Below are 12,068 nucleotides of genomic sequence, written 5' to 3'. Positions count from 1 at the left end.
CTGAACTGTGGCCACTGCCCCAGGGGTGAGGCACCTTTGCCAGCAGGAACAGCTCCACTGCTCACCCCATGTGCCTCTCACTGAGGGCCCTTTCTGTGGAAGGAGACTCTGTGCAGTATCTTCAGCTGAAAGATGCAACAGCTAAATGTTTTGCCCTGTCTTAAGAGGTATTCAACAGGTAAAGATTTACAAATGCCTCTGGGTCTGGGCACCCATATCTAGAAAAGGGTTTTCCAAATCTCCTGGGCTGTGAAACCCTGCAGTGCATCACACACTCAAGGGGATCATGGTGCCTTGTGTGCTTTAAAATTTCCTGTGGTTTCCTAGTAGCCTGACCACCCCTAAATCTCAAAATCTAGAATTAGAAGCCACTGTTGAAAATGCCAACTGTGCCATGAGGACTATGCTTTATTTACATGGAAGAAGAGCAGTTGAAAGAAAATACTAACTTTTAAGGAAGGTTTTTCTATATATCTGCATAAGGAATTATCTCTATTTTGAGCAGAAACTTCCATGTGGCTTTGAGTACAGATATTTGCTCTGTGCAGTAATGTCTCCCTTGATACATGAAGTGCAGTGCTACATAAATCCTTCCAAGATGAGATTTAGCATATCCTCACCAGGGTGGGCAAAGACAGACGGGTCCTGCAGCCAGCTCTGCTGCTGGAAGGACTTTAATTGAGTCAGCTCTCAAAAGTCCTGCTTCATCAGCTCATCTTGCATAGTGCCTGTCTGAGATGTGGCCCTGTGCAAGGCACAACTAAACAAGAACCTTCTGAAAAGCAGGTTAAAGGCATCAGCATTTAGCTTGCTCATGGCTTTTGAAGCATGGAAACACACAACGCATGGAAATAGTCTGTTAATGAACACTAAATGCTTGAAAGAGCCTTCTGAGAGACTTGGAAAAGTGTCAGTGAAGAGCTGGCCAAGGTGAATAAAAGCTGCTCAAACTGGGTGGAGTGCCCATTCCCTCCATAGGGAGACATGCTGGGACCTAAATTCCTCTTCATCATCTGGGCAGTTCCCCTAGCCAGGATGGGGTGCCGGTTTCCAGAGGCAGTGTTGATTCAGAGCTGGAGCAAGGGGCCTCTCACTTTGGCCCCACAGCCCCTAAACACAGCACTACTGTAGCTACTGTTCCTGGCCCAAAATTCCCCATGGTATATTGCTGGTGCTTGTTCATCACATTTCCCAAAAGCTGCACATTTTTAAGTCTCCAGTTTATTCCTGGACCATCCACTTTACGTGCATGAAGGCACTGAATTGTCCCTGCAGCCAGACTTGCTTGAATACAATTCCTACCTTTTCACCCTTCCTCCCTTTCCTTCCCAAAACACAATGCCCACAAAAATCTACTTGGACTTTCAGAAACCCAAACCACAGCAGAGATATTGCTCACCATGAACACACCTAGAAACAAAGCAGAAATGTAATAATGAAAACAGCTGAGATGCCTCTTGTTTGGATAGTATTTTGGCTGACAGGTCCTTCACACCCCCCACAACTGCCCACTACTGAAGGGCCTGACGCTGATTCTTATCCTATTCTTTATGTGCAAATGCTGGAAAATTTGAGAGCAAGAAGGGCGATATTGAGCTTTTCACTTTAAAAACCTGAAAATGCAAAGCTCTTCCTTTTTTTCCTTTTTTTTTTTTAAATCAAATTGCTGATGAAAATGTGGGGGTTATATTTACAAAAAACCCAAATTACCAACAAACTCTCAATCAATCGTGTGTACTGTTAGAGCTGCACAAACCATTTTTATCCCGAGTGGGCTGGGTGTTTGCAGTTTGTAAGATCCCTGTCATTTTGCAGACACAATTATCTTCATAGCTGGATTGTTTTGCTTAACACTTAAGAACTCAATAAAACCATTATAGCTAAGAGCTCTTTGTAAGATGATGGAAATAGAAAGTTTGAGTTGGCATCATCTGGAAACCGAGGGCAAATGATGACATCATGGGAGGCATTACAGGCAAAGATTCCTGGGGGCCCATGGAAATTACCTGTCAGTATGAGGTACCAAGACCTGCAGTTCAACTGAAGTTTTCTGAGTTTTGAAGATTAAGAGCAAATTAATTCATTAGATCCAAATGCACTGGTGGTCTCTGCAACCATCAAAAACAGGTGGCAGCATTTCCTGTCCATTGAGTGCTGCTTTCAGCAAGGCCCACAGTGCAAGAAAGCCAGGCTCTTGGATTATTCAGTGCTAAAGAGAGAAAGAAAGATGTCAGCTTTTCCAAAAATACCCCAAGTGGTTTCAGTGTGTTCAGCTGGCTGCTGTTGTAGCCCACCAGCCACCGCCCTCTTGCCAGATGGCTCCGGCTCATCCGGGACTGGAGTTGAGCGGTGACTCCTCTCATGAGGTTTTGGGGACACAGCAAATGCTGAGAGGTCTCAGTGGGTACCTCTGCCCCTACCTGTCCTCAGGAAGAGGTCACAGTAAGAGTGGGGCACTGTCCCAGCCCTCTCCCAGCCCTTGGCAAACCTGCACCTTCTCCACTGCATGGAGCACCCCACACATTGCCCTCCAGAGGTAGTGACAGAAGCAAAGTCATGTCCAAATACATTTCCAAACGAGCACCCATGGACCATGGACCCCACAGCTCCCTGCTCTCATCCTAGTCTGATATAAACATTCACTGGGATCTTGCTCCAGCCAATTTTACTTCTCCACATAGCATTACCACCATTTCATCCCATTCACTCCTGCCAGGGTTTGCTCTTTGTCCTGGGGGCCCTTTAGAAAAATAAAATATAAAATATCCTATTTTTGGGAAGGGCGACTGACAAAGGACAGCTCTGGGACACAAGTCTTAAATCTGTGTGCGCCAGGAGGTGCTTTACCAGTGAACAATTTGACAGGTACAGGTGCTCCACCAGTATTTTCCATTCTGTAGAATGTGCAGAGAAAACCTGCTTAAAGATTTAATAAGATTCATCCCATCTCCTTCTCTTCTCCAGCACCGCTCTGAGTGTGGAATTCTCCTGCCTGGCATCCCTGTGCCAGGGACAGCTCTTCAGCTCATCATCCTTGTCCATCATCAAGGATGGGCCCACAGCTGGAGCCTCCAGCACAGTCTGGATGTCACTGTCTCTGGCTGGGCCAGGGCAGGGGTAACTCTGTGCTCAGGAGCTGTCACAGCCCACTGCTGTGTTTTGAAGAGGAGAACACTTTCATTTTTCAAAGAAAGCAGAAGGAAACATGCAGGCTTTATCATGTTTAAATAATAGACTTTTGAACACTACTTAGAGGTAATTCAGTGTTGTCTGAAGAGAAAAGTAATTTACATTTTCTTTGTTTGGTGTTTGTTTGGAGCAGGAAAAAAACCCCAAGAAACATAAGTGACTGTATTACCACACTGTAGCCTTTTCTTTTTAACCACCTGCTTGAAGTCCAAAAAGCCCTTGTATCCTTCTATTCCCACTCCTGCCTTTCATTTCCAGCCACTTGTTATCTTCAAAGAGAAAGTGCTTCTGCATAGAGGGAGGGAAAAAAAGTTCACCAAAAAAAAAAAAAAAAAAAAAAAAAAGCCTGTATATTTATTTGAAAGCAATAAAGCAATGTGGAGATTTTAAACCTCTAACTAGGTGTCTTGAGACAAAAGCTCAGCTTCAAGGGTCTCCAAGCAGGAAAACCACATTTTGCTCCGTACAGAGTCAAAAAAGAAAGTGTCAACTAAAATCTTTAATATGAATTGTATTTGCTTCAGATTTAAAGGAGACTTATCCTTAAGAGACTTGTTTGAGACAGGTTTGTGAAGACTATTTAAAAGGTCGGGATATTTTCACACCGCTGTTAATCTGGAAAAAGACCATACTACATTGAAAACTGAGCTTCCCAAAATAGCACACACACTGCAAACTCATCCTGTACGTAATTATTACTTTTGTACCACCCTCCCCTGCCCCCATTTCTAAGGGTGTGGCTTTCTCCAGCCCGAGGGTCCCCAGGGTCCCTGGGCAGCCCAGGGGCACACCCAGGGGCTGGGTGGTGCCTGGGCACAGCCAGTGCCTGTCTGTGCCAGGCTGTGACAAACCCCCAAAACAAACCAGCACACAAAGGCAGGCTTGTCTGCTGCCCCTTGCCAGTCCCTCAGAGTTTCCTATGCAGCTTATCCCTGGCAGTGCAGGGCAAGCAGACAGGCTTTAGACCCAATAAAGAAATAACACAAAAGCCAGGAGAAAAAGAGTAATAGTGGGGAGATTTTTTTTTTCCTATCAGTAAAAAAGAAAAAAGATGCTACAATGCTGCTGAGTTTTAGTAAGGTGTTTTCTTTCTTTTCATCTCCTTGATAAACGTGTGGCACCATAAATCTTGGCACCATAAATCTTGGCACTCAGCATTCCTCTCTGCAGTCCTTTGTAACCAAAGAGGAGACACGTCTGTACAGTGCTCGAGGAGTGAGCCATCTCCCTGCTCTAAATTACCCCAGTACATACATTCAGTCAAAGGCCACAACTGAATGAACAATAAACCACTCCACTCACTTTTTGCTGCCATCTCTGCACGAGCCAGGGAGGGCTGGTTGGGAAGGCAGCACCTTTCTCCTGCACCAGCACAGCCAGAAAGAGGAAATGAATTCTGCTGCAGTGACAGGGCAGCAGGCTGTATAGACATGATGGGATCCAGCAGGATGGTACAGGATGCTGTGGGGTGCCACAGGATGGAGCAGAACCTGGTGGAGGACGAGATGTGCTTGTGCCACAGATGCTGCCGTGGGCTCTCCAGGCTACTGGCAGGGACAGGATGTCACCCCTGCAGAGGCAGCTGCCATCATCCCTGTGTAACTTCCTGATGTGTGGATAAAAGCCCAGTGCAGGTGCAGAGGAGCTGGGCACTCAGGGCTGTTTGAGCCCCCCCAGAGCACAGATGCCAGGCTCACTCCCTTGTACAGGACCTGAGGGGGTGCAGGCAGGCTGAGATGAATGCGTTCGTGTCCCAGGCATATTTCTCATCTTGCTGGAAAGGGCAGCACCACTTGGCATCTCATTTTGGCACCCAGCAAGGCTGCCTCTTGTATCTGCAGGCCAGAGCAAATTTCCTCAAGGCCCGTGTAAGAATTATAGACTGAACTGATCATCTATCAGACCACCAGGATGGAGGCACCCTGCTTGTTTCAGCCACTGGACCAGGAGGAAAACTGACTGATGACTCCCACTCAAACCATGAAATGAAACCCAGCAGGCACACAGCAGCTTCCTGACTCTCATGCCACCTCTCACCTCATGGCCAAAAAGTCCCAAACACCTCTCCAGACAGAAATTCTCCTTTGGGAAGCACCCAACAGCAGCAACAGCAACCCCTTCTTGTTTGTTCCACACGTGCTTGCTCCAAGAAGGTAACAAGCTTGATACCAAAGCAGCGCCTTCCATTGATTGTCAACTTGGGATGTGGCGCAACAAAAAAAAGCAAAAAAGGCTGAACTAGACACACAGACTGACACTACCCTAAAAGGGAAGTTTTTATGCTCAACATCCAGCCTCTGCATCTGTGGAGACACACACACACACACACACACACACACACACACCCCCCTCCTCTTTTCAGGCCCTTGTTCACAATCATCCATCTCGTTCCACCAACCTGAGAAGGCACATTGATTGAACAATGAAGCTATAGTTAGCTGGGAGAAGCTTGATCCTTTTTTTTCCTGTTACTCCACAAGATACCTTAACTTGGGGACACTCTAGAAATTTTTTCCATAACTCATACAAATTTGTATGATTTTTTTTTTATTATCAAACTACCATCACTTTATTTTGCTTTCTTGCAAGTTAATTGATTAATTTGGGCTTGTCTAGAAATGTCATGTTTCATTTTAATTTTGTGTTGGGTTTTGCATGGTAAGGTTTTGTCAGTGGGGGACTGCAGGGGTGGTTCTGTGAGAAAGTGCCAGGCACTTCCTTTGTGTCCAGTGAGGTCAGTGCCATCCAGCTCCAGTAAAGATCTGCTGCTGTCAAAGGCTGAGCCCATTGCTGACAGTGGGATAACAGATTCAAGAATGGACAAAAATTCCTGCTCAGCAGTAGCTGAAACCCAGCAGTGAGAATATGTGAGAGCAGCCGCCCTGCAGCGGCTGAGGCCAGTGAAGCAGGACAGGTCCTGCCCCTGCAGCCTGTGGCAAAGCCCGTGGAGAGGCAGCCGTGCCCCTGCAGCCACGGAGGGCTTCCTGCCAGGGCAGGATACCCAGAGCAGGTTGTGATCCCGTGGGATCCTGTGGGCAGGACCTGTGCCATGGGTCCCTGTTGGTCACAGGCGCTGCCAGCAGACCTGCTCCAGCCTGGGAGCCACGCTGGGGTAACTGCTCCTGAAGGACTGCACGCCACGGGAGGCACCCGCGCTGAAACAGCTTATGTGGGAAGGACTTGTGCTGGAGAAGAACATGAAATACTGAGGTTGAGCCTGGGAAGAAGAAAGAGGTGAGGGGAAGCTGTTTTAAAACTTGGGTTTGTTCCTCATTACCCTAGTTTTATTTGGTTGATAATAAATTATAATAAACTAAACTAATTTCCTCAAACTCTTTTGCTGGTGAGTGATTTCTCCCTGCCATTATCCTGACCCACAATCTGGTTTTTATGTTTTTCTCCCCTGTGTCCAGCTGAGGAGGAGAGAGATAGAGCAGCCTTGGTGGGTACCTGGTATCCAGTCAGGGTCAGCTCACCACACATTTATTCATCTACTCAGTAAAATACCATCAGCTTTTTCAAATGCTTGTTTCCCTTTAAAATATCCAAAAGAAAATAAATTAGGTACTTTTTCATTCCTTTGCTGTCAGCTGTATTGATTTAGGAAGGTACCAGCTGATTTCTGTGCATTTTTAAAATTATTATTTTCTGACTGAGGTACCTCTACAGTTACTGGCCACAACACTCCCTTGAGGTAGATCCAGAACCCAGAACATGGCAGTGCATGACTACAAAGCATCCCACCCCAAATACTGCTTTTAAGCCTGGCCACTCCCTTGTTTTTCCATTTTTTATTTTTTGGGTGGCCTGTATTCATATTTGGTTATTGAAGGAAAACTTCTGCCTGAGGAGTGGATCCTTCCTCATGCTCTTAAAAAATGAGAGCCCTGTTTTATTCCCTCCTCTCACTGTAGGAGTCTATAGTCTGAGCCTTGCTCCATGAGAAAATTCCCACTCTTCTGGGCAGCACTCTGCATATAACAAAATCTAGGAACATTTTTGCATTCCCTCAACAGAGCTGCCTTTATTCTTAGGAGCCTGTCATCCTCCTGGGCAGTGTCACTGCTGGGGATACCCTGGCAGCATAAAAAAGGCCAGCAGGGCCTGATTCAGAGTAGATTAAAGAGGGGTTTTGCTATCAGAAATTTTGACAAGAAGGGTTTTTCAGAGTATGGTCACTTGTGGCAGTCAGGTCATCTGACAAAAGATAAGGGATTTAGGGGGCTTGAGCTGAAGCACTGCCCCTCCTTATGCCCAGGTTTGTCCTATTTCCTTCAGCCACTGGCTGAAAAGGTTCCTTTGTGCCAATAAAAACCCCTTTATTAGCTGTGTGCTTACTTGAAGCTCTGAAAATACTGCCTGGGGTATTTAGATCACAACTACATCATGCAACTGGGGAAGTCTGTGGGAAACACTGCATTTTGCTGCTGCTTTTTCTTTTTTTTTTTTTTTAGGAATGCCTGTGGCAGTACAGCCAAAAATTCTGCTTTCTAGGAGGGTGACATGTGCTTGGACCAGGTCTGTGGGAGTGAGGCTGCAAAGCCACCATGGGCCATAACATCAGAGGAGCTTCACAGCGTTAAAGAAAACTCAGCAAAGATTTCCTTCCTGGGGAATGATCAGGGTCTGAGCCCACCCTGGGCAGATGCAAAATACAGGGTGCCAAAACTCCCACTTCCAGGCTGAAAATTCCTGCCCTTCTCCTGAACATGAAATGCCTAAAAAAAAAAAAAAAAAAAAAGATAAAAAATCGACACTACCTGAGTGTCAGGGCTGCTGCTGTAAGGGCAGGGGATCACCAGGAGTGCAAAAGCATGACCTGCATGAGGAAACCTGGGAGGGTGGCTGTTCCACACAGGGGAAGTCCTGCACCAGGGGAAGTCCTGCAGTGACCAGCAAGAACTACTTCTCTCGGAGGAAGTTATGGCTAGTGGTGAGAAACTTGCTGGATCTCTGGGCTTCATCCATGTTGCTCCTGCCCTGAAGATTTGGAGACCAACAGTGGCATAAGAATTTTTCTGTATAATACTTGCCCAGAAACTGAATTCAGTATTTTCCCTTTTCACCTTCCCTCAACCCCATGCCCTCCCAATCTCTCCTTGGGAAAATATCTCCAACAGGGCTTTAATGTATTTTCTTTCCTGGGAATCACTTTCTTCTTGCTAGCAAAAGGTGGAAAAATGGAGCTGCCCTTGCTGAGAGATTTTTAAGCCCCAAAACACCACCCTGGGGATGTTTCAGCAGCTGTGTCTGAACACAGGGCTGAGGGTGCTCCCCAGAGCCCTCTGAGAATGTCACTCTTTCAGCTCAGTCTGTGAGAGAAGTGCAGGATGAGGCCAGAAACCAAACACCAGGCAGAAATCCTGCAGCTTAACTAAGAAGCAAAACTCTGCTTTCTCTGGAGCAGCACCTCACTGCCCCAAAATGAGCAGGAATTCATGGCAGGAATTGTCCTGGGTTTCTCTTCATGAAATAGTACAGACAGGGCCATTTATTCTTGAGGTTAGTAACAGAAGCAATCCTGCACTTTTGTTTGTGCTAAAAAAGCAGATTTTTTTCCAAGTTTCACCAGTTTCTGGTTGAAGTTTTGGACTGAGGCCATCACTGAGATGTGAGGAGGCAGAGCTGAACCTGTGCTGCTGCTATCAGTGGTAGCACACAGCAGCTGCCATGCCCTGAGATGGCTGGAGTGCCTGCACAATGCCAAAGCACAGAACCCCTGTGCTCTTTACATTAACCAGCAGCACAATCTGCACTCCTGCATGCAGGGCTAGGCAGAGACTGGCTCCACACCTTCAGGTTTCTTTCCTGCTTGTCCAAAATGCATGCATGCCATATTTCCTGGGGGAGAACTTGCTTTTGCTTCTCAACCCCGCTCAAAAAGCTGCTTAAGGTGAGGACAGCAAAAAACCTCTGTATTCCCTTTTCCCCCTTTAGCATTAAATAGAACACAAACAAGAAAACAGATTAAATAACATGCCTTTCAGGGCATATGTTGCATAATACTATAGAGAGCACAAGCTTTTAAAGCAAATCTCTCCACTAAAATTAAAACAAACTGCTCTAAATAGCATTTTCTAGGCTCAGCGGGGGCAGGGGGATGCCGATTTCCATGCTACTCCTCTACAGCTTGTTAGCAGGCATTGAGAAACATATGCACTTTCCTTAAAAAATGCAGTTAGGCAGTTATTATCCAGCCTTCAAATTATCTGGCAACCTGTGCACTTGCATCACCATGGCAAGGATATTCTGCACCCTCTTGCGTGCAGGTGTACAGAAAAGAAATAAATCAGAGTTTTATCCTTTTTTTTTTTTTGTCCCAGCTCTCAGCACCTGGCCCTCGGCCCAAGGTACAGATGGGGAGGTTGGTCCAGAAGCTGCATGTCTGTGGTGCATGTAGTTATTTGTCAGTGGGGCTTGTTTTCATCCCTGCAGGGGCAATAATATAAAAAGCTGCATCAAGACTGAGATGAGATAAGAAACTGCAGAGGGTCTGGAGTCTTAGGGAGGCAGATGGGACATTAGCAGTTGGAAATGACATGGGGTTTTTCCAAAATCCACATGTTCCAACTAGATTTTTGCAAACCATGCACATCTTTCTGAAGAACTTTTTCCCCAAAAAATTTAAAAACTTAGGGCCTTAAAAGTTTATAGTGTTAAAGCATTAAACACTTCCATTTTTTTAATTTTTGAGAAGTTGATGGTAACAGAAATCCAAGTACGGGTATCCCAAGGAGAGAAGAAAATCATGATTAATGAATGTTATTTTCAGAAAACAACCTGAATTTAGGGCTCAATAACATCTTTATAACCCTGTGTCTTGCAACTTAGCAGGACCTGAAGCAAATACTATGCCTGACTTCCATTGCCTTATATCCCTTAGCCGGAAAACACCAAGAAAAGCTGAAGGACTTTCAGAGGTAGCCCTGTACCCTTAGCATCAACATTTCTCAAACCTCTCCCTCAGTGTGAGAGCAAAAACAAAGTGCAATGTGAAATCCCAGACAGAGTAATTTTCATCCCAGTCATCTTCCAGCAGAGACCCTGTGTGATTTCAAAGGGCAATAGTGACCCATATATATTTTGATAACTAAAGTATGCACTATGTTTGCCCAACTAAAGCACTTTTGAAATCTTGCTGCTTTGAATTGTATTTTGACTGCATGGAGAGACAAGGTTTTCCACATTTTGCTGCTGTATTTTCACCCAGAGGGGCATTTTGTTCCATAGCAATACTTTAATGATTTTAGCAACATTTAACTCATCATGGAGCATAATCATAGAAAACATCTAGTTACTTGGTGGAGATGGTAAACTGGAAGAAACACACAAAAGGAAGGAGAAGAAAGGGGCTGAGCCTAGAGAGGTACAGGAGCTGCCAGTTGCATTCTGAAACTACAGACTTTCTCTGGTAAAAGGTAAAAAGCAGAGTACTGGATTTCTGGGACAAAAATACGACTAAGAGATTTGATTCTTGATCTTTGGGGCTACAAGTCCTGCAAAGATGTAGAGATGATTGCCTTTAGCAATGAGCAGCAGAAAGCTTTAATTTGTAGCAGGAATTCCTTTTGGTACCTATTTGGTTTGTAGACATAATTCAGAGGCTTTTTACATGGTTAAACTGAAGATACTTGCTCTAAAAATAATTAAAACTGGACCTGAATATCATCTAGTGCTCCGGGGACCATCCAGACTTCCCCAATCTGCCTTGTTTGCATACCAAGCTCAATTACATCGATTTTCACTCACTTCATTATCTTTAAGGTGGAGAAGGCAGCTTAAGCCCTGTGTCAAGGGGATGAATGCTGTTGGTCAGCACAGTGGTTCTCAGCCAAGTTCCCTGAAGGGCTGTAAATGTCCTGCCTCCAAGACACTGCTGGCTGGACTTCCCAGCTGAGCAACCAAGAACACACCCAAGGTAAGCACTCAAAAAGGACCAAGGTTTCTTATTTCAGGTGCACCCCTCCCAGTCCCAAGCTCTTCATCCTTTTTAAAAGGATCTAAATGATGAGTATTACTCCCCACTGTCAGATCAGAGGCTTTCCTGGAGAGGGTTTCCTTGTTAGAAAAACAAGATTGTCACAGGCTTTGTGCCAAGGCTGGAGGACATCCCTTGGGCTGGTTGTGAAGTGCTTTCAGGTTCTGCTTCAGAGGACTATCAAGAGTGCTTGAAGGGATTCAAGGAAAATGTTGCACCCCCAGAGACCCCCACAGCAGCAGTTTGGCTCCCATCTACTCTTGGATGTGCAAATTGCTCCATGCAACTATTTATCAACCCCTCTTCAGCTCTACCAAGTTCCTTTGATTAGGCTGAGTGCGTTATATAGTAATAACCCTCTCCAGTACTTTGGAAAACCTGCTCCAGCAGAGCTGTGGTTTGCTGTTGTCAGTGAAGGTACTGGAAAGAGATACCTGCTTCTCTCTTCATTGTAGAGGAAATTTCCACTGTTCCTGTAGAATGATAAAGTGAACCTTAAAGGAAAAAGTGTATTTCTGAGGATTTTTCTCTTCATTTAAAAAGTTAGTGTTGTGAGCGCCAGCACACCACAGCAATCTGGTTGTGCTTGGGAATTGCAGGGATCAGCATGTCCATCCTGGGGCAGCTGTGTAAGCTTGGGAAAAGGACACTCAGGAATGCCTGGTGTTTTGAGAGAGCTGCATGTGCCCCAGTGTAGTGGCTGCCATACCCTGGAGGGTGTTTGGAGGCAGAGGCAGCACCAGGGCAGGTGCAAGGGAGCAGCTGCCCCCAGCAAGCAGGGGGGTGGCCCATCTCTCAGGGATTGATCACTCCCACTGCTCAGTTATGTGGTCTGTACCTACACATGTAAGGGCTTGAGCTGCAACAATCTGTGGGGACACATTTAAGCCTCCTTGAAAAC

The sequence above is a fragment of the Fringilla coelebs genome (genome assembly GCF_963513975.1).
Source record: "Fringilla coelebs genome assembly, chromosome: 2".
Lineage (NCBI taxonomy): Eukaryota > Metazoa > Chordata > Aves > Passeriformes > Fringillidae > Fringilla > Fringilla coelebs.
Note: the sequence above shows the minus strand (reverse complement) of the source record.